We start from the raw sequence: 12,270 nt of genomic DNA, 5'->3' as shown, positions 1-12,270 counted from the left end.
GGAAAGGCGCGCACGGTTCCTGGAAAGAAGTCCCCCTGAACTTGGGAAGGACAACGCAATTAATTCTGCTTGAGAAGTTAGTATTTGAAACACCCACGCAAAAATCATAACGGCTATTAAAACCTCGAATTCCCGCTTTGAAAGACTCCTTACACCATCCGGGCAGACAATTCAGACCTACATGATTTCATATTAAAGTCGCTAACTTCTTTCAGGAAGGACTTCAAAGCTACTGTATAAATTGGACAAGCATAAATGTCAATCGCTCCCAAACACCGAGAAGAACTTTTACTGAAACGAAGGATAAATGAGAGAGTGTAAAAGCCAAAAGGGAAGAAGTTGAAAACTTCAAGTCAGTACGGAGAAGTTTTAGCAATTGGTTTCCTTAAACGGGGATAACAAACATACCAACACTCCAGCTGCCCATCGCACTTCATTTAAGTTTGAAGTAACCAAATAACCTGAACTCCCAAATAACAGTGCCCCTGGGACTCTGCCTCCAAGAGGTCGGAACTCGTGTTTCAGCAACAAAAGCTAAAAGCAAACTGAATAATGTCCTGCGTTCCTTAAGATGTCATTCTGCAAAAGGACAAGGTATTGTCCCTCGACTTTAAGTGGATAGAGAATAATATTAAATTTCATTTGAATCTGCGTGTCATTTCTGTTAGGAAGATCACAGCGGTAGCCACAGTAGCGGCACAGCACCGCCACAAAGGAGGTGGGGGAAAAGTGGTAAAAATGCATGAACTTTTTTCCAAAGAAAAATAAAGATAAATCAAAAATAAGTTTTACAGACATGCCTTTCCTAGCTTAGGAAAGTTAATTTTTAAATGCGCTTCTGCTGTCTAAGGTGCAAAGCCAGGCTAGGGAGTGCGTGGCTGGAATCTGCATGCTGATAAGAGAAGGCTGATGTACTTACAGTGACAGAGGGCAGGCTGCGGGAGAAAAGCTGTTTGTGTTAGCCTGCGAGTTACCCAGGGCTGCAGTGAGAGCAGAAGGGAGGAGTGGGAGTGCCAGTCTGCGTACACCTTCACCGCGTCTCATTACATCTGCCAGCCTCTCTCTCCCTCTCTCTTTCATTTCCACATTCCCTTTGTTCCTGAAAAAAAAAAAAAAAAAATCTACACGTCACATCAGAGTCCCCAGATGCAGTCTACACCAAAGAAAAAAAAAATGAATAATTCAATCAAACTGTGCATAGTCTCTAAGGCAATAAATCTATTGCACTTAAAGAAACGAAGGGTAATTACCACCATGAATTAGAATAAGGCCAAAGACCAGAGATGTCGCTGAGTCTGTGGATAAACTCCTCTGTAAATAAAGTTTCATTTATTTAATCCTTTTGGCATCTCAAATGGAAAGTCAGAGAAAGATTTTTAACTTATTTTAGAAGGGTATTCCCTTCTTTTTAAACACATTGAGGCGGCGGGGGCGGGGTTGGGAGTGGGGGGATGACGATGAAGAAGGGGAGAAAAAGCCTGGAGTATACTACCTTTCTCAAAAAGCTCCCAAAGGCAGCGTAGAGCGGCACAGATACGAACTAACACAATGTGTGTCCGTGGAGCCTGTACAGGGTCCATTTCTCCCCCACGTCACCCTCCTCCATTCCCCTCTAATCAGACGTGGATCACCCTCCACTCTCACCGACACTGCAGCTCTGCACAAGGGCAACTGGAATCTGGGAAACTTACCTGCAACACCAATACCTAAGAGAAATCGCGATTCCCTGACACCAACACCCCATGGCATCCCCACGCACCCTGCCAAAGTCCTGTAACCATCTACTTCTTCCATCTGCCTAAGAGAAACTGTAAACGGGATTCCCTCCCCCCCCCCCCCCCCACGATTGAATGGAAGCTCTGTACTGTACCGACTTCTGGATTTGCCCTGGGTTGAGTTTAGGGAATATCTGGAAAGAAAAAAAGGGAGGAAAAAAGGAGGGGGTCAGCTCAAGCCTTGTCCAAGTTAGTCAGAAGGCGGTGTTAGGCAGGAAAGCGCCTACGGGAAAAACAGCTGGGATGCAGACGGGCTACGGAAATCTCAGTTCTAGGAACCGTGTCCTTTCGTCCCGGAGGTAAGATTGTGTGACTGCCGCACGTTTATTCTTTCACTGTCTGTGTCTCTCTTCCCCACCCCCAACTACCCCTGCCACTCAGATCAGCCGGCATGCACCCCGAAGAAGGGCACAAGCACGGCGGGGGCTTTATTTTTCAGGTCTCTCCACTTATAAATTATGGGTGTCACTAAAACGAGATTAGCAAATCTTGTACCGCTGGCGGCGGCAACTAGAGCCTCCGTCTTGCCAGTTGCGGACTCCGAGATATCTCGCGGTGCAGAATGGTTCCGAAGCCCCAGCCAGCTGGGTCGCTCGGCCTGAGGGCTCAGGTGATGGAGGGGAGGCTCGCGGCGTCCCAAACGGGTTTGGCCAAGGGTTTCCAACCCATCACCGCTTCCCGCTGTCTCCACGCGCGCGCGCGGACGCACGAGCACACACACACGCACACACACGCGTATTCTGAAATTCTGGCCGAACTCCTCATCTAAACGGAAGTCCCTTTACAGTCAATTCAGCCCGCTCGAGAGCATCGGGGAAACTAGACTGTTTCGTGGATGAACTGCGAGGGTGCCAGCGGTCAGGCTTGGCCGAGCTTTGTTTACGTGCCTAAGTCGCCACCTTGAGGTGGAGGGGAAGACTGCGCCCAGCTAGGGGCTGTGGAGACGAACCCAGCTGACACCGGCCCAGTAGCCTTGGCGACCTCCCGGACCGCTTGAAAGAAGAAAAGGGAGGGCGCCTTGCGGGCGCGCGGGCCGCGCTAGGCGCCGTCTGCCCTCAGAGACTCGGGCTGACAGGAGTGAGAGCTAAAACTTCCAACTAGCTGAAACCAACAGCCGGGAATCGAGCGAAGGCGAACTCTCTCAGCAAACTACAACGCTTCGGGCCAAACTGTCTGCAGCTCCAAGACAGGGGCTGCAGCTCCGAAACTCCAAACACTAACTCCGACGGGAGGGCACTGGCAGAGGGTGGGGGCAGCTTCGAAAAGGCATACCAACTGCTCCGGTCCTGGCCGAAGACCGAGCTCCCTTCTGCGGTGACCTCGGCTCAGAGCTGACTTCGTACTCCCTGGGACTCATCTCCCGCTTCCTCTCCACCTTCGGAACAGGAGATAGACAAAGGGACTCAGGGACGCGGCCAGACCCAAGGTCACAAACGGAGGTCTCCGAGACGAGAATTGCGTGCAAGAGAAGGACGTTCAGGCAGCCTAGCCGCCTGCTGCGAGAGCTGAACATTTCTCAGCTCTATAGTCGCCCATTTCTCAGGAAATCAGTCCTTCTGAGTGTCTAACAATGGATTAGGTAAAATAATCATGATTGTTATTAATTATATCACTGATTTTCTATTTTCCCATTCCTACCTCTATGGAAGCCTTTTTCGCTCACCGTTCTTCTGTATTCACGCCTTGCACTAAAAGAATGCCAGGCTTAAGAACCTCCTAGCTAAATCCTGAAATAACTTATTGCAGTTGTTCTTTGTTACTCCTGGTCACTGCCTCCAAGGCTTGGGGACATCTGCAAGGCCACACCGAAGGTCCTCCTCGGTGAACTGTGCCCCACGGGTTCCTCAGTCATTTCCCTGCTACTTGGATGCATAGACATTATTTAAATATACTTTATAAATTGAGAAGAATTCTATTTATTTCAAGAAAGAGGGGCACTAGGGAACTATTTTGTTTCATATGAGCATAAATCAGCCCTGGTTGACTTCGGCTGTGCCCATTCAGTATTTTGGTCAGCAATAAATAAATAATGGAATAAATTAAAATTTAAAAATATAGCCACAGCAACCCGGTGCTAATGGACAACAAGAAATGTCTTCTCCAATAAAAGAAGCAACAGGCCCCCAAGCCAGACCCCACTCCCTGTTTCATGCCACAGCCTATCAAATTAACATTGGATGGCTCTTCCATTTATGTGGAAAGCTGAATGTTATTGAGAACAGTACTGAATTTTCCCAGGGAATCCCAATTATAGAAACACCTGTGCTAAGTAATGCTATTCTAATCCACTATGAAAACCTTAAGTATGTAATAGCCCTCAAATCATCTCATTTCTTAGTTGCAGTGGGTAGGCCAACCTTATACAAGAACATTAGACTTGTACAATGTCCCGAGAGCCTTAACTCAGAGGGCTCTTGGTTTTGCCATACATAATCCTGGCAGTTCATTTTATCTTAAATGGAAAAAATATACACATGAAGTTTAACATAACTGGCAGAAACTAAGCCAGGGTAGGAATTAAACAAATCCAGTGACTACAAAACTGGAACACAAATCACATGTGCAGTCAGGGACCAATTCCATGATTTTTAATAAAAAATTCTAAGAATGTGATAGAAACCAGAATGTTGTAAACTCCTACCAATCTCCCAAAAAACATACATGTCAGCTATATTTTTAACAATACCAGACCTAACATTTTTGAAGTGCTATCTGAAAATATATGTATTTAGTAAGGTAATCGTTGCTTTATTGCATAAGGTGGCCAAAACTAACACTTCTGAAACATCCAGATGAAAAGTGAAATTTCTATCCATCATCTGTTTCTCTTACAATGATACACAGAATTTTGGAATTTTTTTTAACTGAAAGTGATCTAAATAATTACACAAGTAAGCATGATTATCACAATAAAACACAGAAAGGAAAAATATAAGGAAGGGTTATAGGGTAATAACCACAGAAATAAACTTTAGTCACTAAAATTCAAAGTACCCCTCATGATAACATCCTTCTGAGATACCATGTTATCTTTTCACCATCAAGTAATGTTAAAGCATGCGCATTCCTTCATACATGCCTCCATTTATAGACCCACTTGCCTCTTCTCAAGTCTGAGGTTGGCCATTCACAAAGATGATTACTATATCATTCATTATACATTTTAGCCAGCCTAGAAAAATTTGGTAAATCAGTATAGGTCCTTTCCAATACCTAATAAAAGACAAACAAGGAACACAAAAATAATGCTGTAAAACTTCCCACCAATAAATATGAAACAATAATTTACTACTAGTCTTTAAATATTTGATATTTTAACTCAGCAATTTTGTTTTATTATTTGTTAGCATTGTGTTTAAAACTAAATTTGACTAAATTCTCTAATTTTAAAATGTGTTACTCAAAAACCTTCTTCGAAATCCCATACTATTTTTTAAATTTCTAAATACTGGATTTCTTTTGTGTGCATATTTTTTTTAACATTACAATGATATTGGAGACTTTTTGCTTGTTTTCCACAATTTTATTCATGCTTAAATATTTACTGAGTACCTAGTATGTGCAAAACAAATAATTAAAAGTATGTTAACTAAGAATTTATCTTTTTGCTTTTATGATTTAATATATATTAATGAAAGATCTATTGCATATATATTGAAAATTAATTTTTATTAAATATGCCAGCGGAAGCATTCTGTTCAATATTTGATAATTCCATATGATGATATTTCATTCTATTTGGCACATACTGTTGAAATTACCCGTTATTTTTATTAACCAACAAATTGTATACATTTCTAAAAATAAGTTTTCTGACTTATCAAATGATATATCTATAAAAAAACCTTTATTTAAAAACAGGATGTATAGTTATAAGCCAATTCCAAATAACATCTTTTACTTTTAAATCAATTCTAAAAGAAAACTCAAACTGTATTTCAAGTCAAAGTGTTTAATATAATTGCTATGCAAAATTATTCTATAACTTGCTAAGTTTTATGTCTTTAGCATGTATCATAATGATACATACAAGATAGAGATGTTATCTTCTCAAATTCAAACAAACAAATGAAAGCTAAAAAATAAGTCAGTGTTCCCAAGTATCTGGATGTTTGCTATTATTTAAATAACTCATTGGGTTTTATTGAATTTTTATTTTCATCAGAATGTTTTCTATGAGTTTGAATATATTATCTTTAAAAAGGGGGGAGGGGAGGAAGAAAACAATAGTGAAAATCTGCAACAATGATTATCCTCATGTTCATTCATGTCTGTTTAAGACAATAACAAATGAAAAGCTTCACTTATTCACACTTAAAGTTCTAGAATAGTAGGCTTCTAGGGGAAAATACTAAACTCAACAGCTCAATACAAAAACCTCTTTTAATTGCACACAATATGTTATCAACCTACTTTCAAAGTTGATGAAGTTTAGTACTAAATTGAATATTAAGCAAATAAGTGTTAACTATGTTCACTAGAATTAGCATATTTTAGATATTTTTAAGAGCATCAGCATCATGATATGGTTGTCATAGAAACTGCAACAATATGTCATTTCAATTAATTTTATATGCAGTGATAAGGCCTAGTTCTACATCACTTCAGCACAAGTTTGAAAAGCAAAAACTGAAAAGCAGATAAAAATAGTGAATAGTAAGTTTCCAATTTCTACCCATTTAGAAATAGAGTACGAGCCTTTTAAAAACAAAAATTCACAATGCATTCCAATGACATGAAAAAGATAGCAATTTAATAAAGATTACAAAATATTTTAAAAGAGTACATTCTGAAAAAAAAAAAGTTTTTACTAACAACCAACTACTTCTCTTAATATTCCATACTCTTGTTATTTAGGTATATTTATAGGTAAGAAAAATTATTGGTTATTACATTACTTAATTATTAAATTATGGATGCTCTTTCTGTTCTCAAGAGATAGGTGCATTTACTTTTACATTATACATTCAGAACAACTACAGCAGAATTTTAATATTTTTAAAGTAATTCTTGCAAGAGATCCTTTTCACTTAGAAGGAAATCACACTGTACTATTGCAAAAGCCTTCTTAGTATATCACTGTGAGAGATACTCTGTTGACATTAATGGCTTGATTATTGGAACAGAAAAAGTCTATGAAAATAAAGCATATATTTCCTAGAGAATAATTATGACTGAAGATTTGGAGCTCTCAATTAATTTGTTATTTAGCTACCAAGTACCTATTCTTTATATTTTCTTTTATTGCACGTTTCAATATGGAATATGCCCAAGAAAACTCTGAAAATGATTTGAAAAGACATACTAGATTTAAGTCTATATTTATCATGCATCTTTTTAACATATAGCCCATGTTGCCAATAATTTCAACTAATTACTAAAAAGCAATATCCTCAAAATATCTATTGAAATATTATCTTAAAAGTAATTTTTAGAAAGTGAATGAATACTACGTGTGTATTTTTTTAATGAAGTCTAAAGAAACAATCTACAGAAGAAAAGATAAACATATGCAACTTATTCTCCTTGATAGGATTAGGAGGCTTCTAAAGAAGCATTTAAATTCCAGTTTTCCTGACAATTAACAATGAAAAACAGATGTTTACAAAGCTGTTTCGTATGCGGTCTTAAAAGACGATAAAAGATGGTTTGTGGATAGTAAGAAGGACGAGCCAGATAACTGCTTGCTGGGTGTATATTTAAAAAGCATTTTCATTGGCTCAGCTATTGTTAATAGTGAAAGAAAACACTTTGTGCTGCACATACTGTATGACTGTGACTATAGAAAACTGCCATCATAAAGTCCTCAAAAACTCTTAAGACGTGATTTACAAAGATAATAATAACACAGAATTATTTCACTTCTCTGAATGCTACACATTTGCATACCAGGACTGTGTACAATATACTCATAATACACATTCACAATAACAAGGACTTCTTAACTCTGTAACTACAACATAAGATCTGTGCAGTAGACAATCCATCTTACCAAGTTTTACTTATTGGTGTGAAAGTGTTAGTCTCAGTAAGCCAGGTGTTAGCTGTCTACAAAATTGAAGACCACGTTAACTACGACATCACCACTGTGAGAAAATATAATGATAAAACTGAAAATCATGTGACTTTGCCAGACAATAACACTACTAGCTATCTAAGTTTATATCTAAGATAATGTCAAATGAATATTTCAACAGTTGGATGTGATAATCATGAGCCCGTATTACCAAAACAAAAAAAGCAGCAGCAGCAGCTAAAAATCACTGATGTTTATTTTTGATATTATTATTTATTGAACCAGGCACCACACTTTGTGCTTTTTTGTTTGTTTGTTTGTTTAAGTTTTAAAATATTCATTTGGGTATTTTTCTTTACTCAAAATGATGAATCTTCTTCAGGAGGCATTAATCTCCTGCCCATGCCTAGTAACTGCATATTTGGTATCCACTAGAGAAACCAAATAAATTCTAATTTTGGTTATCATCCATGATGTCTTTTATTTTTATTCAGTAGAGAATAAGTATAGTCTAATAAATGACAGAAATATGGTGTTTCTATTGCCTAGATGAGTTATTTTCTAAATTTACTTCTGATACTTTTATATTAGTCTAAAAGGAAAAGGTAATGTTTAAACAAAGAGAAAACAAGCAAGTGGTACAATATGTAACTACCTGGATTAGCACAAACTGAGCAAAAATATCTAATTAGGAAAAATTTCTGAATATACTAACACATTTCCATTTTCAAAATTAAAACTTCATTAAACATGAAAAAAATGCAGCATAAAATAATTACTTGTCTTACAATTTTTATTCAATATTCACCACCCATAGGCATTTATTTATGTGGATATTATTATTGATATTGAATGTATTTCACTGTTAAGTTTCAACTGTCTCCCAAATTATAATAAAGAGTAAAACAACATATTCATGTATTTGACTTTATTCAATTAAGAGTTTTTTAAATGTAAGCTGATTATTTACACAAGTATTACAATTTGTATTAAGACCATTATTACTTAAATATAAGGAACAAAGAAACTACTTTGAACCAGCAACATTTGGTCCTTGATATTATATTGGTTAAAAGATTGTTAAAAATCACCAGTAGACTTCTATTATCCTACCTTTACAGCTCAGGTTTAATATACAAGGAGAAATTCGTAAAACTACTTTGGTTTTCAAAATCAGTTCTAGTACAAAATCTCTTATGTCTAAATTTTATGAGTGGGATTCCAATGTTTGTTGCTATTCTCTTTTTAAAATAGCTTTTGTTAGAATAACATTTTATCCATTAATGTTTGAGAAATTATTTTGCAAAGCCAATAAGAGATTTAATGTTTCACTGGTTTTTTCATTATGAGTATATGTTATCTGGGCATGATGAAAGAAAAAATTACAAAGACTTCCTGGATGGCAGGCAGTGAAACACACTATAATCATCCACACTGGAAAACTCTACACTACGTTGCCCTGGATGGCATCAAACTCCAGGGATCACTCCTGCCTTAAGCTTCCTGAGTAGCTGGGACTACAGACCCATGCCACCGTGCCTGGCTTGGAAAACTCTTTAAGCACAAGGTGCATTCAAGGTTTTCATCAAAATCAAGTAGTTATATTTAATATCAATAAAACTATATATGTCTATATGAGATAGGTGATCATATATAACTGTTTTACCTTGTAGTCTTTTGACCCAGAATTTCAGCAATTTTGTGATTTTTCCAAATATAGCAATAGGAAAATGAAGTACCAACCCACCTTTCCTGGAATAGGGCCATATCAATTGGACCTAGGAGAACAGGTACAGGGCCTGCTCTTTTTTAATTCATTAACCTTTTTTGCCATAATTTTATTTGAGCCACTACAGCTACCAACTATCACAATTTTGTGGACTTGTTCTGATTTTATTTCCTACTGTTTCACAAATTTCTTCTGTACAGTTATTAAAAATACTATTTCCCTTTTATCATTTGACAAATCTAAGCACCCAAAATGTGAACTTTCTCATTCTGCTTTCATTTTGTGTGCCTATATTTGGAAGAGCATGGAGATTCTTTTTTCTACCAAGATGACCAGTATTTGTAAACTACATAAGAGGTGTCCTGTAATCAGCAAACTTCTTTTTGGTCCATTTGTTACAATATTTCACAAGCAAAGTAATACATTAACAACAGTTAACACTTACAGTTACACAAGGAGGGCTCATGTACTCCTTGTGGTGTCTGTATTTATTTTCTGATGTCCTTAAGGTAAACTAAAAATCCTAAAATGAAAGAACTAAGAACAATTTCTCTGAGCTACTTCCAAATGTATAGGTGTGGATGCTAAGATATAAGAAGAGTAAGCAAAAGAACTATGGTATCTGTATTCCATGAGTGTACCATTTACAACCATTGCAAGTCATTCCAACAATTGCATGGAATACATTGACTGGCATGGTCATTCAAATGTCACAAGAAAAATATACAACCTACAAGTAGTGGGAGTGAGTAATATCTCATTTCTCCAGAGAGTATAGGGTTGTACATAAAGATGAGCTAGAGTATTAGATCGTCTTAATAGTATAGTTTTGTATTCATTGACTATGTATATGTAGATACTATGCTCAACAAGAGACTAGTGTAGAGTTTAATAAATCAACTATCAAAATTATTTATACAAATCATTCAACTGCAGAATTTTTTTCAGGTTTCATCCTATAACGTATCTATTAATAAGCCTTCATTCTAAGCCATTCCTATCTCCTAACTACTGCTTCTACATTTACAATTGAGAAAATAAAAGCATTCCTCATAGCAGACATCCTAAGAGCATACATGCAAAGATTCTCATGAAATTCTATCAGAAAGACAGGTAGAAATCTTGATATTTCTTATAGACCTGATGTCAAGTTATCTGATTTGACTCATTTTTTGCTCATGCCTGATTTCTTTTAGGTCCTAAGAATATACTTATTTTCACTTATTTGTAAAAATCAGTAAAAGAGCATTGCTAGGTCATCTTGTAAATGCTTTTTATTTTTAATTGATTTTACTTTTCTTAAAGTAATGTTTGCAAAAAGTAAAAAATTCAATTTTATTGAAAAGCTTATGTGACAATGGACCTCCACCACACCATTCCCCACCCTCATTCATATGACCCAAAGGCAATCACTGTCAAGTCTTTCAAGTGTTACTTTTGGTATTTAGCTCCACATTGCTAATAACGTGCTCATAAGTATATTTCAAGTTTTTGTATATATACTGATTTATTTTATTTATTTCAATAGGTTTTTGGGGAACAGGTAGTGTTTGGTTACATGAATAAGTTCTTTAGTGATGATTTCTGAGATTTGGGTACACCCATCACCTGAGCAGTGTACACTGTACCCAATGTGTAGTCTTTTAACCCTCATCCCCTCCCACCCTTTCCCCTGAGTTCCCAGAGTCCACTGTATTATTTTTATGTCCTTGCCTTATCATAGCTTAGTTCCCACTTATGAGTGAGAATATATGATGTTTGGTTTTCCATTCCTGAGTTAATTCGCTTACAATAATGGTCTCCAATTCCATCCAGCTTGCTGTGAATGCCATCATTTCATTCCTTTTAATGACTGAGTAGTATTCCATCATATATAAACCACAATTTCTTTATCCACTCATTGACTGATGGGTGTTTGGACTGGTACCATATTTTTGCAATTGTGAATTGTGCTGCTATAAATATGCATGTGCAAGTATCTTTTTCCTATAATGACTTCTTTTCCTCTGGGTAGATACCCAGTAGAGGGATTGCTGGATCAAACGGTAGTTCTACTTTTAGCTCTTTAGGGAATCTCCACACTGTTTTTCATAGTGATTGTACTAGTTTACATTCCCACCAGCAGTGTAAAAGTGTTCCCTTTCCACCATATCCATGCTAACATCTATTTTTGTTTGTTTGTTTTGTTTTGTTTTCTGATTATGGCCATTCCTAAAAAAGTAAGGTAGTATTGCACTGTGGTTTTGATTTACATTTCCCTGATCATTAGTGAGGTTGAGCACTTTTTTTTTTTTTTTTTTTTTTTTTTGGAAATGGAGTCTCATTCTGTCACCCAGCCTGGAGTGCAGTGGCGTGATCTCTGCTCACTGCAACCTTCACCTCCCACGTTCAAGCAATTCTTCCCCCTCAGCCTCCCAAGTAGCTGGGATTACAGGGGCACACCACCATGCCTGGCTAATCTTTGCATTTTTAGTAGAGACGGGGTTTCACCATGTTGGCCAGGCTAGTCTCAAACCCCTGACCTCAGGTGATCCACCCACCTCAGCCTCCCAAAGTGCAAGGATTACAGGTGTGTGCCCGGCTGCTGAGCATTTTTTAATATTTTGTTGGCCATTTGTATGTCTTCTTTGGAGAATTGTCTATTCATGTCCTTAGGGCACTTTTTTATGGGATTGTTTTTTTCTTGCTAATTTGTTTGAATTCCTTGTAGATTCTGGATATTAGTCATTTGTCAGATGTATAGATTGTGA

At 37.2% G+C, this 12,270-nt stretch overlaps 1 long non-coding RNA gene across 1 annotated transcript in view; it reads right to left on the bottom strand.

Annotated features, from left to right (window-relative positions):
- Positions 1-907: 907 nt before the first annotated feature.
- The window catches only part of LOC105548770, a 129,796-nt gene continuing 118,433 nt past the window's right edge, over positions 908-12,270 (bottom strand). Inside the window, exon 4 of the long non-coding RNA XR_001007442.1 lies at positions 908-1,099. This is a non-coding gene — a long non-coding RNA (uncharacterized LOC105548770). The remainder of the gene's footprint in view (positions 1,100-12,270) is intronic.

This window comes from Mandrillus leucophaeus, unplaced genomic scaffold (assembly GCF_000951045.1).
Source record: "Mandrillus leucophaeus isolate KB7577 unplaced genomic scaffold, Mleu.le_1.0 Scaffold420, whole genome shotgun sequence".
NCBI classification, from domain to species: Eukaryota; Metazoa; Chordata; class Mammalia; order Primates; family Cercopithecidae; genus Mandrillus; species Mandrillus leucophaeus.
This window is presented reverse-complemented; position numbering and strand designations above follow the sequence as displayed.